The following is a 20915-nucleotide window of genomic DNA, read 5'->3' on the forward strand; positions in this document are numbered from 1 at the left end:
AATTGTATCTTATATCTTGGGTATCCTAAGTTTTGGGCTAATATCCACTTATCAGTGAGTACATATTGTGTGAGTTCCTTTGTGATTGTGTTACCTCATTCTATAACCTAAAGTCAACTATAAATTGACCAGCAAGCTCTTAATTCAAATAGATCCTAATCAAGGAGAGAATTAAAGGAACATTGGTTTCAGTGGTGTGACTAATTGCCTTCTATGTTCCAAACATGTTTTTGCAAAAGGATGCTAATTGGGACTAGAGAGATGGCTTAGCAGTTACTGCTCTTGCAGAGGATCAGGGTTCAGTTCTCAGCACCTACATAGCAGTTCATAACCACCTATAACTGCAGTTCCAGGAGATCTGAAGCCCTCTTCCATCCTCCATGGGCACCAGGCATGCACATTGCATATAGCATACATACATACATACGTACATACATTCAGGCAAAACACTCATAAACACAAGAAAAAATAAATCTTAAGGGAAATGTGAGCTATTTCATTTCATTTTTTCCCTTTAAATGTCAAAATCACTCTGAAAGTTTTCATTTCCCTGACTCCCACTCTGTCCTTGTACATGTGCATAGTTCTTTCTTCTAAAGTACAGTGCTGATCTACTCTGAACTTCAAGGATATCTGTGCCCTTGAATATTACCCATATCTTGGCCATCTACCATCTTCTTGGCCATATTCTTGCACCAGGAATTTCTGGACATGAAGTTGAACCTGGGACTAATGTGGGCCCATTCTGACACTCTGGCTTCCTCTGTTCTCAATTTCACTAGCACTGGTCTGTCCAGCTGCTTTCTACCTTTTTTCATATTATTTAATGCATTTCCCCCTTTGTCTTATACAATCAACTTGTAATACACCAAAGGTCCATTTCTAACTTTCTTACCACCAACAACTCCCCGCCCCCAACCCCTTTCCTTACTAACCTAGCAAACTCCTGACTTACTTTTTCTAGAAGAAAGTTTGTTCCATGAGGCTAGAAATTATACATCTGCAACACCTGGCATCATTGATATTCAATACCTATGTGTTACAAAATAATGTGGTTTTTCATATTTATTTGCTTCTGTGTCCTACCCATTTTAAAGATCTTGTTCACTAATATAAAAATAGATCTCCACAGAGTACCTTGTGAGAAACAGAAAGTTAAATAATTTTGAAAGAATAGAATTAAACTCATCCTCTGTAGTATGACTCTAATAGGTAGAAAGATTTACTAATAAACAGGAAAATCAGATCAGATATCCAAGAAACTCTTTCTTTCAGAAAAATTATAGTCATATAAAGTACATAAAATTTGCATTAACTGACTTGATTTGAACACCATATACTATATTAATGTATCAAACTATAACACCAAAGTGGGAGCTATCTCAAAAGCTGTTGCCTGTACATGGGATATGTTCTTCTAGCTGAGATTCCTTGACTGGCCTCAGTAGGATAGGATGCACCTAGCCTCACAGAGACTTTAAGTGCTAGGGTGGATACCTATGGGGGGGGGGGCATCTACTCAGAAGAGAAAGCGAGAGAAGATGGGGGGAAGGATTGTGGATGGGGGTGACCAGGAAGGGGACAATGAGTGGATGTAAAGCGAATAAATAAAGAAATAATAATAAATAAATAAGTACAAATAGTGAGCATAAATAAAATCTTTGGTAACCCATAATAAATTCCATTTATTTACATAAAAAAGGCAAAAATCCAACCTATTCAGTACACCAGACAGAGTAGGTATTTTTGTTTTTTAAATAGATGCATTATATATAATAAACTGAAAAATAAGAATAAATATAGCACACAGAAAAACAAGTTGTAAATTCAACAGCCAGTCTTTGACACTGGAATCATTAAAAGAACAAGGGAATACATAGAAACCAGTCAAGTATACAATCAGCCTTATTGCATTCAACCTATGTCCATATAAACTCATAGAATTTTGGTGTGTCATTGTTGCCGTAAATCTCTAACCAAAATAAGCCCAGGCAAAGAAAACACAACTCAATTAATATGAATACATGCTGTGCGCCTAGACTGGGCAGATTTACCTCTACACTACCATCTTCCCCATATAAAAGACCCCTTAGAACTTGCAGTTTCTCCAGGCCAGGTGCTTCTGCTCCACTTTCCTTTCTCCTCCTCCTCCTCCTCCTCCATTGTTCTCTCTCTCTCTCTCTCTCTCTCTCTCTCTCTCTCTCCCAAAACCATCAGCTCCACCTTCCCCTCTTTCTCCACCTAATCACCGACTCTGGCCTTTATTTATAAATTAAGGTGGGAAGAAGGTTTACAGGAAATCACCTGAGTGCTGACTCATTCCTTGTTGTAGCCCCTCACAGGAGGACAGAATTAACATCAAATACAATTAGCCCCAGAGCTATCTGCAACATGTTATTTTCATTATTTTGAAATTTAAGTAATCACTAAAGAGATACTGAAGCAAACTCTTGAATTTCTTAACTTTGAATAAACTCTGTATATTTCATATAAGATTGAATTCTGGTTATTATATCTAAAGCAGAGAAGAATCATTAGCTGATCTTTTAATCAAAATCTTATTTATATTATGCGAATTAGTCATTTCTCGTCTTCAAATGAGATAGATTACTTTCATTAAAGTTATTAATGCTCATTAGTAAAAGATAATGTATTTGAACTTTCAGTAGCCTTAGATTGATCACAGAGCTATAGACTCTATCAAAACCTTTAATATAATTAAGATCTAAAGTATCTTCGAAAGTCCCAAGTGTTAAAGTCATGGTCCCAAGCTTAATCCGATAGGAAAGTGATAGAAACATTAGAATAGAAATCTTGGTGTAAGATTTAGGTCATTGAGACATATTCTCAAAGAGGAGAACTCTGGAACGCTGGTCACAAGGATGTATTCTCTGTAGAGCAGACCCAAAGCTACAAAGTCAATCAAGTATGGAATGTTATTCCCTACACAGTATTCAAAAAGTACTTTCCTCTTTGTAAAGTTGATTAATCTCAGATATTTATATTTTTATTAAATATTTTCTTCATTTGCATTTCAAATGCTATCCCGAAAGTCCCCTATACCCTCTCCCCGCCCTGCTTCCCAACCTGCCCACTCCTGCTTCCTGGCCCTGGCATTCCCCTGTACTGGGGCATATAAAGTTTGCAATACCAAGGGCCTCTCCTCCCAATGATGACCAACTAGGCCATCTTCTGCTATATATGCAGCTAGAGACATGAGCTCGGGGGTAATGGTTAGTTCATATTGTTGTTCCAGAGCCCTTCAGCTCCTTGGGTACTTTCTCTAGCTCCTCCATTGGGGGCCCTGTGTTCCATCTAATAGATGACTGTGAGCATCCACTTACATATTTGCCAGGCACTGGCATAGCCTCACAAGAGACAGCTATATCGGGGTCCTGTCAGCAAAACCTTGTTAGCATATGCAATAATGTCTGGGTTTGGTGGCTGATTATGGGATGGATCCCCGGATGGTGCAGTATCTGGATGGTCCTTCCTTCCATCTCACCTCCATACTTTGTCCCTGTAACTCCCTCCATGGGTATTTTTCCCCATTCTAAGGAGGGAAAAAGTATCCACAGTTTGGTCTTCCTTCTTGAGTTTCATGTGTTTTGCAAATTGTATCTTTGGTAGTCTAAGTTTCTGGGCTAATATCCACTTATCAGTGAGTGCATATCATGTGAATTCTTTTGTGATTGGGTTACCTCACTCAGGATGATATCCTCCACATCCATCCATTTCCCTAAGAATTTCATAAATTTATTGTTTTTAATAGCTGAGTAGTACTCCATTGTATAAATGTACCACATTTCCTGTATCCATTCCTCTGTTGAGGGACATATGGGTTCTTTCCAGCTTCTGGCTATTATAAATAAGGGTGCTATGAACACAGTGGAGCATGTGTTCTTATTACAAGTTGGAACATCTTCTGGATATATGCCCAAGAGAGGTATTGCGGGATCTTCCGGTAGTACTATGTCCAATTTTCTGAGGAACCTCCAGATTGATTTCCAGAGTGGTTGTCCCAGCTTGTCATCCCACCAGCAGTGGAGGAGTGTTCCTCTTTCTGCACATCCTCACCAGCATCTGCTGTCACCTGAATTTTTGATTTTAGCCATTCTGACTGGTGTGAATCTCAGATATTTATTACAGTAACGGAAAAATTACTGAAAACAACTGACATTCTGGCATCTAAAATCAAGGTACTGGGTCTTTCCAAGGTGAACAGGAGGCTGTCTTTCTCACCAGAGATGTATATCAAGTACAGACATATTGTTTTCTGGGGCTGAGGATATGGCTCATTGGGAAGAATGTTTTTGTGCAAACATAAGTATCTGAGTTCAAATCCACAGCACATACATAAAAAGTCAGGTGTGACCATGCTTGCCTATAGCTCTAAGTTTGTATGTATCAATAAGATCCGTGGCTATCAGCCTAGCTCTACATTCAAAGGTGATGCCTTGTCTCATGGGAATAAGGCAGAGAATGATAAAGTAAGATACCTGGCATCTTCCTCTGGCTCCCATGGGCACACACATATTGCATATACCATATACTATACATCACACACATGCACGCGAGCACACACACATGCACACAGCATGTTTACTGGCTCTTTCCTTTGGATTTTATTTTAGAGTATTAGATCTTGAAGCTGACCTAAATTTCTAGTACTGTGTTGTATAATACAGTAGCCATCATTGCTTAATTTTAACTTATTTCCATCTGAAGATAATTCACAATTATATTTCTTGATTGTACTTGCTACTTTTCAAGTGCTTAATAGTCACATGCTAGTAGAGGTGTTTATATTGGACAGTGAGAATACAGACTATTTCCATTATCACAGAAAGTTCTCAACAGAGCTGCTCTAGAACAGCCCAGAGCCCCCACTCCTTTCCCAGTAATGGGATTCAAATGGAGCTCTAATTCCTCAGCTTCTCCCTCCTGACACTCTGAAAAGATTTAAATATTGAAATAAATCCCCTACTACACCTAAATCTCAGTCAAAGGGGAGATTCTGACAGTTTCATTATTAGCTTATCAACTCACTTCATGATTTTTAAAAAAATATTATTCTAAAATCCCATTTATCCAAACCATATTTAGTAGCTGTTTGAAGCCTATTCATTTAATAGAAACTGACTTCCAGCACATGACTACTGGCTTCCTCACCCCCTAATGTGCACTGTATGCAGCAGCCCTCACAGTTGTGGCCTTCCCAGGAAAGCTTGCTTCTATAGGCTGCATTCACAGACCCATTTAAAATTATGCTCGGGCATTGGCTTTATGTTTTCACAGTCACAGGAAATTACTTCTTTCACCCGAGTTTCATTTCTTTCTTTTTTGATCTTTTTTAAGGAACAGACTGTCTGCAATGGCAATAAAGCATTTGTGCTCTCTGCAGCTAGATAATTGAAGGAGAGACACTGACAGGCATATTACTATATCAATAATGCACTGCCCTCACAGACAAAAGGCAGAGGTACTGACCCCTCAGGTAAGATGCAGCTCTTGAATTGTGTTTCCAAAAGTGGCAATAGGTTTGGCTTAATCCACGTAATAATGATTCTTTGTATAAGAGCTACCTGAAGGCAGGTTATTATCTGTTGCTAAACTGGGATTCAACTTGTTCCCAGGGTCAGGAATCAGCTGTAATTAGAATTCAGAAATGATTTTGTTGTCAAATCAAGGTTTAATTTAGTATATGATGCTGATGGCCAGAAAATGTACAAGGATTTAAAATCAGTAGTCATGTGTTGTAACTTCTTGACCTAACAAGTTTCATATCACATCTTTTGGCAGAACTATACAGCTTGTTCCTAGATCCCAAGGATAATGCATTTTGAGATATGGATGCTGTCAATCTCTCATCCCATACCTATAGAGCACATACCATTATTTGGTCATGGCATCCTCTGATGATGTGTTCAGATGAGACCCAAATAACTTCTTACTCCATGGCAAGTACCGTTCAATCAGAATTGGCTCAAGATTAAACCTATTTATCATCTTTGCTCCAGAGATGTCCATGATCCAAGCAGCAGATTACTTCTGGAAAGAATATTGTTATGATTCTAACCATTTTTTGAGGTCACAGGAAGGTAGGGAACAATCAATGTCAGGACAAGGCCCAAGGCAAATCAAAATATGTGTACAAACACTCCCTTGACTCAAAGATGAAGCACTAACATCAGTAGCCTAAAGAATGATGGTAAGAAAGGCAGGGGAAATTACCATTATAGGGCTTTCTCTACTCCTATCTTTGCATGTTCTTAGCAGTAACACGGTTTATACAGACTAGATAGATACTCTTGCACCTCTTTCTACCTTTGTATAAAAGTTAGAGTATCAGGAAATCTGCTATAAGATTATGTCTTAGAAGACATAATGACATGTCTTACATGACAGGGAAGCTATACCATGAAATCTCAACTACACAGTTGCCCTAACAAGGCCTGAACAATGACAACATCAGTAACTATATCAATATGGATGTGGAAATCATACAACGACCCACTGCTATATGAAGAACTATAGGCAATTAATGGCTGCGGAGAATGAGACATTCAGTCTTCCTTAGGGATGAGCCTCTCAATCCATTACCCAACACCAAGAGGTTAACCATTAACACGCGTACATAGAAGCAACCTTAAAATGACTTCGTTGGTTATATTTATATACTTATATATGCATACAGGTAATAATAATAGCAATTAAAGAAAATGAACCTATTAACTTGAAAAGAAGTGAGGGTGAAAGAGCATGAGAACAGCTGGAGGAAGGGGGAAAAGGCTCTATAATAACATTGGCAGATAGGAAATTCTTTAAAACTTGATCCAAAAGACAAGAGTGGAGTGGATGTGAACAATATACACTACATATACTTATGACAGTGTCTGCTGTATTGTATAACTAATATGGCTTCTAAATTATTCTAAACATTTTTAAAACCCATGTAACCTTTTATCACATTAACTAGGTTGAAAATCAAGTCTGCCAAGTTAAAAAAAAGTAAGCACTTGACCAAATGAAAAGTCCTGTGTCGTTCAGGAAGACAGGCAGTATGTGTTCCTGTAATATGCCTCCTTGTAATAATATATTAAACATATCAAATGATTTAATTCGATTAAGTGTCCCCTCTACACACAGGTGAAATGAGGTTAGAGGTAAGGTCAAGGTTCCCTTACACAAACCAGAGACTCTCAGAAATCATGTCACTCTTTTTTATTTTTATTTCTTCTTCTTTCATATATCACACCCTGAACACCTTCCACTCCTGCCTCCTTCCATCTCCTTCCATTCCTCATATCCCCCCAAGTCCCCTTTTCCTCAGATTCACTCCTCCTCTGTATCTCATAAGAAAAGAGCCAGCCTCCCAGGGCCAGCAACCAAACATTGCATAAAAAGTTACAATAAGACTAGACACATACTCTCATACCAAAGCTGAATGAGGCATCCCAGTAGAAAGAAAAGGCTTCCAGAAGCAGGCAAAAGAGTCAGAGACAGTTCCTACCTCCACTGTTAGGAGTCCCGCAAGAATATCAATCAACATAACCATAACATTATTAGTTGCATATGTTTATCATGAAAAGCATCATATTTTGAAATATGGATACATTGTAAAGTGACAATCTAATTAAAGTATGCATTACCTCAGTAAACTTCCCTTGTGTGTAATAAGAACACTTAAAATTTATCCTCAATATTTTTCAATAATTCAATATATTACTAGGTACTATAAACAAAAATTGTACATAAGTACTTCTCTCATAAATTTGAAATGTGATATTCCTTGACAAAAATACCCCTCAAAATACTACCAGCCCTGGGTAACAACCATTCTACATTTCTATTCATATAACTTCAACCTTGCTAGAATCTAAATATAAGTAAGATTATATAGTTTTGGTCTTCCTGTGTCTGGCTTATTTTGCTTAACATAATGTTCTCCAGCCTTATCCAGGTTATTACAAATTACAAAATGTCATTTTTGGAAAACTGAATATATATGTGAATATATATATATGAATATATATATATATATATATATATATATATATATATATAAAGAAGCAACTTCAGATAAAAGGGATTACTACAGTCCATAATTTGAGGGAATCCAATCCATCATGACAATGGAAGGGAAGAAATGGTGGCAGAAGTGAGAGGTAGATATATGATCATGTTGTATTCATAGCCAAGAAAAAGAGAGACATAATCTAGTGTACAAAACTCCTTCTTTATACTCACTCAAAGACCCAAATACAAGGAATGTTGTCAGCATTATTCAGGGTCAGTCTTTCTCCATCAATTATTCTAATATAGAAACGACATCACAGAAATGTCTAGATAAGTGTCTGAGTGATAGGCAATCCTGCTGAATTGACAGTATTCATCATCATTTGCTGTAATGAACAAGAGAATAAAGATTTCTTTTCCATACATTAATTAACTTCTTTTATATTTCTTTTCTGTTATGTATAAAAATAGTCACTTTATAGTATCTCTGTTTTTTTTTTAATTTTTAGGACGTTTCATACCAATTTCTATACTAGTTGAAATAACTGAAATTCCTACCAACAGTGTGCAAGTATTCCCTTCTTTCCTTAGCCTCACAAATACTTGATTGCTTTTTTTGTAAGTAAAAATTTATTGAAATACATTAGAATGGATAACAAATGATAATAAATGTTCCCATCCTAAGAAAAATCTGTTAGGCTTATCTTTTGACTATTTTTTAAAAATGATACATAAAATAAGAACACCTTTGAGCCAAATGTTGAACTCATGTTTTCAGAATCAGAACTGATAATATCTTCTGGTTCTCAAGACTGGAAATCCTCTGGATACATAGCTTCCTCTAAAACCACATGTCATGGCTCAATTCTGAAAATATCATGGAATAACAAGACTCCTGCATCCAATATTTAGTAGCTGGATATACTTAACTAAAATTTCCAATCCAAATGAAAGTAGTAATTCCATCAACAATTCAGACCAACTTGATCCCAGACAGTAGCAAGTGATATGAATGTGAATTCCTTTTGATAACATCTTTAATTCTTTTGATTATACTTATTCTACTTGAGGTGAAGTGATGTAGTAATACATTTCCTTGATGACTAGAGAACAAGAGAGAAATGTATATTTTCTTAGATATTTCTTGATCATTGGTATGTCTATTTAAAAAACATGTACCCAGATCTTTTGCTCATTTTTCATTTGGTTGGTTTTCTTGGTATTGGGTTGGATTCAGTATATATGTTGGATAATGACATCATAAAAGATCTACAGTCTGCAAGCTTTTCTCCTGGTCTGTATGTTGTCACTCGAATGATTATTTTCTTTGCAAGGAAATAGCTTTTATATTTTGTTTGGTTATATTTCCATATTTTCATTTTCTGTATGTCTATATATGCATTTGGTATACACGTGTATGCATATATGTATGTGGTTTATGTGTATAGTATACATATGTGTATACATGCATATGGGTATACATGCGTGTGTGTGTGTGTGTGTGTGTGTGTGTGTGTGTGTGTGTGTGTCAGAGGCCACCGGTCAATTTCAGGTATCTTTTCCAATAGCACTCCATCTTTTTTTTTAAAGTCAGGCTTTCTTACTGACTCTGGAGGTTGCCAATTTGCTAGACTGGCTAGCCAGCAAGCTCCAGGGACCCACATGGCACTACTGCTGTAACTCTGGTATTATAGATGTGCACTGCTATACCCAGCCTTTTACATAAAGTCTAGGGATTGAACCCAGGTCATCATATTTGTATGCCAAACACTTTAATAACTGGACCATCTTCCCAACTCTTATATAAACATTTATCATCACATACAAGTGCTGCTCTTCTCTCAGAATAAGTTCTTAGAAGCTGCATAGCACTTTGGGGTCACCACAGAGATGACTTGAAAAGTAACGTTCAAAGGAAATCCCCACCAGAAACAGTGTTCTGCAACAGTTCCCTACTGGAGGCAAGGTGCATGAAATTAAGGAAGAAAATAATCCTACAAGTCCTGGAGAAATAAAACTGAAGATTCATGTTCCCTCCCCAAGGTTATACATGCATTAAACAGCTGCCCAGAGATCTCCAGTGATGCAACTTTCTTGAGTGTTCACCAAGGTTAGGATGATCTTTTTTGGTGATACAGCTTCCTTTGAGCTATCCCTTCACCTACATTCCTGTAAGTAACCCCAATAAACCCATTTGGTTCACCAAGCTGCACTTTGTTGGAATCATTCACTTTGATCTATGGCAGATTCTGATTCCCTATCTGGGATGACTATATATTTCTTCACATCTCCCTAGGAAGTCTCACACAAGAAAAGAGCCAAACCAATTGCTTAAGAAAGCCAAGCACAAATTCTCAAATGCAGGATATGTTTAATGGGTAGCAGAGATAGAACAAAAACAAAATTCAAAAGAAAAAATAAGTTAGTTGTAAGTAGAATGAAGGGGGAAAATGAAGAGAGCTAGCTAAGGTAAAATAAAAGTCAAATCCTATGAACATTCAAGAAAAGATTAAGTAAAATAGAAGAATACTGGTTGGAGGTAGCCCTAATAATCAAATTGGAGAGATTTGTCAGTGCAGAAGAAAAGAAACTTGGATCATGGAGTTCCCATCCTAAGTGATTTAGGATTAGAGAGAAAGGAAAAGCTGTGCTCCTATGCTAAGGTACCAATCAAAGCAGAAAGAGTATATAGAGGAGCTGACATGACAGCTCCAGAAGTGAGCAGCAGGATCCAGTTGTTGAAGCAGGGAAAAACTCCCTGCCCTGCTGCCTTTACTGCTGAGTTCAACAAGACTGGAGGACAGCAGCTTCAGCATAACTTTGAAAGCTGCTGGTTTCAGTGGCACCTGGGAAGAAGGAGAAATGGTCATCAGGGTGACACATGGAATCTAACTGCAGTCGGCGCTGAGGCTGGCAGAATGCATATGCCTCAAGGTGCTAGAAACAGCAAGAGAGGAAAAGGCAGTATTTGACTGAAAAGAACTAGGATTTCTCAGATTTTTTTTAAATGTCAAAGGCTGTGAAATGTGTCTGGATCAAGAAAAGGCTCTGGTGTGTGATTTTCTTCTCAAATTCTTGAAGAGAAATGAAATGCCAGATGTATTGTGGAAATTGAACAAGATACCACATAGCAATGGGTGGGAAAGGGAATAAATTGAAATGATACTTGCAGCAAGGAAAGGCTATCCTTTTATGTGGCCTGTCACGCCTCTCTCATGGAAAGTGATGATATCATATTTGAGAGAAGTAGAGTTTAAAGATGAAAGGGGGAGGGGTTAAATATACCCAGATAGATAATGCTTGGATCAAAACCACTCTGTCAATATTCAGAGGAAGCCTGAAAGACTGAAATAAGACACTGTGAATTTATAAATCTAAAAGCAAAAGGGAAATAAGCTAGAAGTAAAATTCTGCAAGTGGCATATTTTCCTATAGAAGGAAAAAATAGCACAGAAAATATTTGAGGAAAAGAAGGAAGTCTCAGCAGATAAAGAGATGGAAATTTATGAAAATAAGTGTCATATATAACCATCCTAATGAGAACCATTGAGGCAGGTACTTGGAATAGGAAGCTCACATGTCAGTGCTTACAAGAAGGTATGGTGGTTACAGCAAGAAAAAGAATTAGCTTACTCATCAGACAGCTATCAACTTACATCTCAGCCAGGAAACATACTAGCTGGATGGTATAATAAAAACTAGTTCATCTTTCTAAGATCTGTTTTCTTCATGTGTAAAATGAGAATGATAAAGCTATTTTCAACAGAGGACAATAGGAAGCTAATAAGATAATAATACACAGAAAGGTGGTCTGAATAAATGGTTCATTGGTTAAGACCCTTGGGTGTTCTTTTGGAGGACATGGGTTCAATTCCTAGCACCTGCATGATAGTTCAAAACCAACTGTAACTCTAGTCCAAGGAAATCTGACACTTTCTTCTGACTTCCCCAAGTAGCAGGGACACACATGATGCACATAAACACATAATGCACATACATACATGCAAGAAAAATTCCCATATATTTAAAAATAAAACAAACAATAATATACAGATAAATTCCTTGAATATAAGGAGTGACCAATAAATGTAGAGATATCAATGCAGAAAATGTTCACTAAAATTATCAGTAATAACATCATAATGGTGGGATTCTGAGAGAGAGAGAGAGAGGAAGAGAGAGAGAGAGAGATCTTTATTTTCTCTAGTTACTTTGTTTCATTTTATTTATATCTTTTTTGAAGTGTAACTGAGATATAATAACTACCCATATAAATATATGACTTATGGCTTAGGGAGATGGCCAAGTGGGTAAAGCACTTGTCATGAAAATGTAAGAACCTAAGATGAAGTCTCCCAAACCTAGGTCAGCCTGGTAGTAGATACCTGTGTTGTTAAGTGTTCCTCTTATTAGATGGAAGACAGAAACAGGGATCCCTGGAAACTTACAGACTTCCTAACTTTATGTATGTAGTGGTGAACAATAAGAGACCCTGACCTTAACCAATGTATAACATGGGGATAAACACCTGGGGTTTTCATCTGACCTTCATATGTACCCCATATATATCATTTACACAAATTATGTGAAATAATTATATATAACATATAAACTATAAAGTATACAGTTTGAAAATGCTTGATGTCAATCACCCTCCAAACTTCTTTTTTGTTATAAAACCATTGATCTGCTAGTAACTCATATTTCTGTTTTATTTATTGAAGGCAATTTTAAAACAATATTTTATGGCTAGGTTCAGTCACACCTGCCAGTAATTCCAGAAGTCAGGTGGACACAATGAAGAGGAACAGAAGTTCAACTAAGATCTGTTTTCTTCATGAGTAAAATGAGAATGATAATGTTATCTTCAACAGAGGACAATAGGAAGCTAATAAGCTAATAATACACAGAAAGGTGGTCTGAATAAATGGTTCATTGGTTAAAACCCTTGGGTGTTCTTTTGGAAGACATAGGTTCAATTCCTAGCACCTTCATGGTGGCCATATTCATTAGAGGCCAGCTTAGGATAGGTGAAACCCTGTCTCAAAAAACAAAAACACAAAAAACTCAGTAAAATAACATCTTCTCTTGTTCTCCTCATCTGTTCTTCCCTGACCATACTCCATGGCAAAAGTCAGGCAATAAATACTGGCACAATACTATTAGCTGTGGCACAAACTTTACTCAACGATCACCAGTTTGTTGGATGTCTCTTAAGATTCAAACTTTTGAGGTAGTTGGTGTTTAATGATTTCATTTACATATATAATTATTCATAATGGGTCTCATATTTTCATACCTGTTTATAATGTATTTTGATCATCTGTAGATACTGCTCCTCTCTCTTCTCCTTCTTCTACTCTGACTAATCCCCTTCCTCTTCCCAGCTAGCTCTCCTACTTGAATGACTGTGGTGTGTGTGTGTGTGTGTGTGTGTGTGTGTGTGTACACCAATGAATTTTACTAGAGTTGCTAGCATGAACATGAGCTGAACATTTGTTTCCAGGAGCGTATGCACCTTGCTAGTGGCTGAACCACTCAATATACTGTCTTTCCATCGCCCATCAACCATTAACTGTCTACAAATCCTCAAGTAGAGGCAAAGCCCCCATGAGTCACTCCATTCTGTATGATATGGTATTAATAGATCCAATTTTCTGAGGATTTTCTGAAGATACATAGTCACTGTGAGATCAAACTGTTACAACATGTCTGGCAGCATGACACGCTGCTGTCTCTTTTTGTTTCCCACATTCTTTCTATCTTTTCCCAAGATATTCCTTAAGCCTTGGAGGGGATAATGTAGATGTCCTATACATGGCTGGATATTCGCCTATCATTTTGTCTCGTATGTGTCACTGTAGTCAGTATTGGCCAGTGAAAAAAGGAAATTTATTTGTAAACAGCTTACAGCAGCACTACTCTGTGGATATAAACATCAGTTCAAAGTCAATTGGATGGTTACAACATATATACTTAGCAAAACAACAATAATAGCTTCCTCACTATGGCCTGTGACCTCCCCAGTCTTCAGCTTCTCACCAGCTTTACTATAGCAGTTAGTTACTTCCATAAAAGAATTACTACCATTTCACCAGTGGCCTGCCAGCTTTGTTACATCTTGCCTGGTCAGTTAATTTTGTTGCACACAAGTCTACACCTGAGTAATAATGTTGATGACATTTTTTCCGAGAAACCTGCATAGTGCCTTCTGGCCAACACATGGGAAGTTTCTAGTCAATTCTAGCTTGATTTCTGCATGTCCTGAGACCAAAATGTGTGGCATCTTCAGCAAAAGTAAAAGCTCACCAGTTTTGCTTGTACTTTTTTACAGGTAGTTCTATAGAAATTTATCCCATGTAAACATTAGTAAATATCACCATAGTAGAGTAACAGAACTGTTGGTTGGATATTTTTGTAACAATGTACCATTTTGGTTTTCAGAGAAAAATCCAAACACAAGCATCATACTATATTTTTCATTTTAAAAACTTTTTGTGGCAGTTTGTTTGTGTGTGTATTTGTGTGAAATGTTCTGGGTCCTAAAGACCATGAGTAAAAATTCTTACTAGAAGTACCTTTAATTAAAAGCCTTTCTCTACGTCCTTTCAACTCTTGTTCCTCATCTAGAAATCCCACAACAACAATCCAACTTTATTTGTAACCTAAACATGACAAATAGTAGAACTATCAAAGTAATTTGGGCAAAGAATGTGCTATAGAATATTGCTACTCATTGTGTTTTCAGGAATGTTGGTGTGAAATGCAGAATCTCAATAATGTGTAATCATCTTGATGATCCATATACATGTTAAAGCTTAAGATGATTTTATTCTTGAGACATGTTCCAATAAAGATTAGAATGAAAAATGTCAGTACAGTGAAGTGAAAACTTCTAGTTTCTTTAAAAGTCAGTTATGTCAGATGGTGTTTTGCTGAGGCAGACACAGGAAGGAGTGTTTTCCTGAAGTGGACACAAGTGAAATGAGGTTTTGCTAAAGCAAACCCATGAAAGGACATGTGAAGTTAAGAAGGACCCAACAGATGATGGATGGTGCTGAATGGTATTGGTAAGCCTTACCATTGTTTATTGGTCATCATTTGTTGGAACCCATAGAGAGAAACACACCAAAAACCTTCTGGTGGCTTCTTGCTACTTCCTTGGACACTCAGGCTGACTGAAGTGATGTTAGCTGATACAGACTCGTGTGGAGTTTTGCTAAGACAGACTCACGTCCAGAGGCAAGACACATAGAGAACACATGATGTGTAGAGGAAGTATAAATAGGACTTGGTGAAGAGTGACAGGGACTTGCTTGCTCGCATAGCTATCTTTGCAATGCCTCTTTGTCTCCTGACATCACTGATCTTCTCTTCATTAAGAGGCATGATAGAGAACTTACTTGGTATCCCTGGTGGTCCTGGTTCTTCCTGCTGACTCATGACGATTTGACTGAGGCCTGAATGTCTCTGCTATGCCATGCCACTGCTGCTGAATTGTGTTTGCTAGTCCAAAACTACCAAACTTGACTGCTTGTATATTCACGAAGCACTTTCGGATGGATAGAGTTGCCAGTGATGATTCCTATGCATTGAACTGCTGAATGCAGATGAGATTTGCTCCAAAAAACAATTCCTAAATAGGTCTACTTCCCTCATAGACTAATAACCTTTCGTTTCCATAACTCCTGGTGATGGGTGGGTAGAAGAGATGTTAAATTGTTTAATAATCATTATTAAAAATAGGGTTGAGAAAAAATTTAAGCCTACAGTACAGTCCTGTAATCCCAGCTACATATGAGACTAAAACAGAAAAATTACAGTTCAAGGCCACCAAGGCTACACAAGGGCAATAGCCTAGGGAACTTAGTGATACTGTCTCAAATAAAAATGAATAAATGAATGAATAAACAAATAAATAAGGGCCAGGAATGTATGTCAGTGTCTGAGCTCTTATCTAGGATATGTGAGGCCTAGTTTCACTCCCTATATTCATAAACAGTAAGAACAAATATATTTTAAACATGTGTTTCTTTGTCATATTAAAAAGGATAATCAACGCCAATTATAGCAGGAGATTAGGCAGCAGCTGACCAAAGAAACTTTTTAGGAGACCAAAAGTAAGTAGGGAAGTAGGAACTAATTTGGCGCAGTGAAGAAGCTCATAACTTAAAATGTGCACTGGGAATTTTTGTTAAAAGATACTCAATAAGCTTATAACTTGGCTCCATCTTTTTTGGAAAAGGGTAGGGGGCAAAAACAAATGAGAAATGAATTGGAAATGTATGTATGAATATTCAAAATTTACTCTCATGCATACAGATGCATCTTGTAATCACAGAAAATCATTAGCCAAGACCTACTTCATAAGCCAGAAGCTGTATCCTACTCTTTGGCTGAAAACATTGGAATTTCTTCAGAATCAGGAAAAGCAAATGAAATTTTTTTTTAAAAAAGCATGAATTACAAAGCCAAATATTAGTTGACAAATCTTTGAATACTAATGTACAACCTTGACTCTACATTCTGAGCAAAAAGCCTTACAACCAGATTATTGCCGTCCAATAAGAAATTAGAATTGAGTTTCCTAGGTAAACATAACTTGAAAGAAAAGATTCCCACACAGCATCTGAGGTCTCCACTGGACCATGTGACCATTTCATGGTGAATACCTCTGGACTTCACACTATGCTTATACACAGAAATCATAAACAAAGGATTTTGCTCATCAAACAGGTAACTATAATCACTGGATTACTGAGGAAAGCTCTTGAATATGAGAAAAATGAAAGAGTAAAGGAAACTAAAAAAAAAACCTAGGAATGGGAGAAATATAACAATAGTATCAGACCTATAAAGCAAATACAAAATATTATAAAAAATAAGAAAAAACTAAAAACCAATAAGTTTCATTGAGTGTGAAACTTAAGAGAAATAAACAGCTAATTGTATAGAAAATTAATCTAATAGTTATAACTTGGTGAAGAGAAGTTCAATATAATGTGGAAAAAGTAAAGCAAAAATATCCAAAATAGAATAGTAATAATGAGAATTTTAAAGCCAGAAAATATTAATTATATACTCTCAATAGAAAAGGCAAAATATCTGAATCATTGTTAGTTTAAGCACTCTGGAAATCAATCTGCCAGTTTCTCAGAAAGTTGCAAATAGTTCTATCTGAAGACCCAGCTATACCACTCCTGGGCATATACCCAAAAGATGCTGAACCAGGGCACATGCCCCACTAGTAGCTTTATTGATAATAGTCAGAAACTGAAAACATCCCAGATGCCCTTCAACTGAAGAATGGATACAGAAAATGTGGTACTTTTACACAATGGAGTACTACTCAGCTATTAAAAACAGTGACTTTATGAATTTTGCAGGCAAATAGATGTAAATAGAAAATATCATCCTGAGTGAGGTAACCCAGACCAAAAAGGAGATGCATGGTATGTACTCACTAATAAGTGGATATTAGCCATAAAGTACAGAATACTCATGATATACCTTTCAGACTCAAGGAAGTTAAACAAGAAGGAAGGTCCAAGCAAGGATGTTTAGGAGGCAAAGGATGTAAGAGAATTGGACTGGAGAGTGGAGAGGTAGGAGAATGGGGAAGCAGAACCATGTATGGGGAAAGACAGGAGAGAGGCCCAGAGGATCAGGAGAATAAATGAAAATCTGCAGCTGCCTGGGGGGGGGTAGGGGGTGCAGAATCTCTAGGAAGTCCCAAAGACCTGGAATGGGGAGGCTCCCAGGAGTCAATGCAGGTCACCTTATCTGAGATGTCTAACAGGAAGGACATTGAACCTGAAGAGGCTACCTCCTATAGTCGGGTATGACCCTCAGTGGAGGGATAAGGACACAAAACCACCCACAAAACTTTCTACCCAAAATTTGACCTGTTTAGGGGACTTTTGGGTTAGCATTTGAAATGTAAATGAAGAAAATATCTAATAAAACAATGAAGAAAAAATTTTTAAAAAAGGAATAAAGGCACAAAGATGGACCAGAGACTGAAGAAATGGGCAAACAATACCTGGACCAACTTGAAACACATCCCATGGGCAAGCACCAATCCCTGACACTATTAATGATACTCTGTTATGCTTGCAGACAGGAGCCTAACATACCTGTCCTCTGCAAGGCTCTACCCATCAGCTAACTGAAATAGATGCAGATTCCCACAGCTAAACATTGGACAGAGGTCAGGGATTCTTATGGAAGAGTTATAGGAAGGATTGAAGGTCATGAAGGGGTTGGGGTTCCAGTAGCAAGATGAAAAGAATCAATTAACCTGGACCCAGGGGAGCTCTCAACACTGAGCCACCAACCAAAGAACATGCACAGGCTGGACTGAGGCCCAAGTTCATATGTAGCAGACATGCATCTCAGTCTCCATCTGGGTCCCCCAACAACTGGTGTGGGGGACTCTCCCTAAAGCTGTAGACTGACTGTGGTATCTGTACCCCAACGGGGGTGTCTTTTCAGGTCTCAGTGGGAGAGGATGAACCTAATCTGGCAGAGACTTGATGCACCAGGGTAGGAGGAAACCATGGGTGGGGCACCAACTCAGAGTAACAGGGGAGGGAGAGAGGGGAAGGACTCTGTGATGGGGTATCAGAAGGGGGCCAGCATTTGGGATGCTATTAATTAATTACATTAGAAAATAGTTTTAGAAGTAAAGAAAATTATCAATAAACAGTATAAAATAATTTCTCGGACCTTTAGGACATGAATCTACTTATTAAACAGGACCACAGAGTGTCTAGTATAATGATTATAAAAAGGTCCAATGCCAGAGTAAAGCAATGAAACCTCAAACCATTACAGAATAAAACAAGATCCCATAATCAGCCTCTAAACGCTGACACCATTGCATACACCACCAAGATTTTGCTGAAAGGACCCTGATATAGCTGTCTCTTGTGAGACTATGCCAGGGCCTAACAAACACAGGAGTGGATGCTCACAGTCAGCTATTGGATGGATCACAGGGCCCCCAATGGAGGAGCTAGAGAAAGTATCCAAGGAGCTAAAGGGATCTGCAACCCTATAGGTGGAACAACATTATGAACTAACCAGTACCCCAGAGCTGTTGACTCTAGCTGCATATGTATCAGAAGATGGCCTAGTTGGCCATCATTGATAAGAGAGGCCCCTTGGTCTTGCAAACTTTATATGCCCCAGTACAGGGGAACGACAGGGCCAAGAAGTGGGAGTGGGTGGGTAGGGGAATGGGGGGGAGGGTATGGGGGACTTTTGGGATAGCATTGGAAATGTAAATGAAGAAAATACCTAATTAAAATAAAAACAAGATACTCTAAAAGTTTCCATAAGGAAAGAGAAAGGGGTATTACATTCCAAAATTCTATGGAAATTTTTCCTTAAATGTTTTTATTTTGAAAAATTTCAACCTACATAATAAGAAAAAGGCAAATAAAAGGAATACTTACATATCATCCACTTAGATTTTATAGTTATTATCACTCTACTGCATTTGTACAATTTCAATAAGGCTGTAAGTGGGCTCGTGGATAAGGAAAAGAGTAAAGAGAAAGGAATTCCCAGAGTGGCACCTGTTTGGCAGACTAAGGAAGTCATGAAGTTGCACAATTGTTTAGAGACAGGAGAGCAGCTTCTCTTGCCAGGCAGCTTCTCTAGAGTGACATCATCTTTAAACCTGACACACTGCCAAGATGCCTCCAAAATACAGGACAACATGAAAGTCCAAATATTTCCAATTGCTTCATTTTGGGAGCCACGTAGGCTCCAAGCAGATTGGCATATACTTCTGAGGAGAGGCTATGGTGCTGATGAGCAACACTGTCATAGGCCAAGCCATGAGCAGGCATCTGGAAAACAACCCAGCTCTGAAGAAACTGTTGTTTCATATCCAAGGAGAATGCAGAGTTTGTGTTCACTAAAGACTTTACAGAGGTCAGAGACATGCTGGCAATTAGGTGCCAACTGGCACCCATACCTGTGCCATAACCCCATGTGAAGTCACTATGTCAGTCCAGAACACTGGTCTTGGGCCCCAGAAGACTCCTTACTTCAAGGTCTTAGGCATCGCCACTGAAATCTCCAGGGTGCCGTTGACATTCAGAGTGCTGTGCAGCTGATGAAGACAGAAAACAAAGTGGAAGCTGATGAAGCCACACTGTTGAACATGCTGCTTTGGACTGATCATCCAGCAGGTATTTTACAATTGCAGCATCTATAGCTCCAAAAGTATATGACATCATAAAGGAAACTCTGCAGTCTTGCTTCCTGAAGGGTGTCATCATTATTGACAGTGTGTCTGCAGAATGGTTATCCAAATGTTGCCTCTATTATCAATTGATAGAAGCAGGTCCTGCCTTAGCCTGTGGAAACTGAGTACACCTACCCACTTACTGGAAAAAGCCAAGGCCTTCTGGGATAACCCATCTGCATCCATGGTTACAGACTCTGTGACTGCTGCCATCACTGCTGTTCCTGCTGCTGCAGCCTCAGCCAAGGAATCAGATGAGGATGTGGGATTTGGCCTCTTTGACTAATCCCCTTAAAGCAACCCACTCAGCCAGCTTAATTTGAGAAACATGGAAATAAAGACGCTTTGACATAGGAAAGAAACAAACAAAGGAAAAGGAGAAAAGAAGGGAAGAAAAGGAAAAAAGGAAGGAAGGAGGAAGAAAGGGAGGGAGGGAGGCAGAAGGAAAGGAACAAAGAAATAAATAAATGTAGGACTATATAAGAGAGGAAACAGCTAAAAACGTTGAAAGTGGTCTCTTCTAAAACTAGGATTTAGAAGTCCATAATGCATTTTCTTATGGTTACCTTGGCTTTTTAAAGTATGCAAATATTTTACTTTGATTAAAGAAAAATGACCCAGGACTTCGACTGTATTT

The 20915-nt window shown here is 38.0% G+C and overlaps 1 pseudogene; it reads left to right on the forward strand.

The window, feature by feature from the left end:
- The window catches only part of LOC110287142, a 69953-nt pseudogene extending 49389 nt beyond the window's left edge, over positions 1–20564 (forward strand).
- Positions 20565–20915: the final 351 nt, after the last annotated feature.

Source organism: Mus caroli, chromosome X, assembly GCF_900094665.2.
Source record: "Mus caroli chromosome X, CAROLI_EIJ_v1.1, whole genome shotgun sequence".
NCBI lineage: Eukaryota > Metazoa > Chordata > Mammalia > Rodentia > Muridae > Mus > Mus caroli.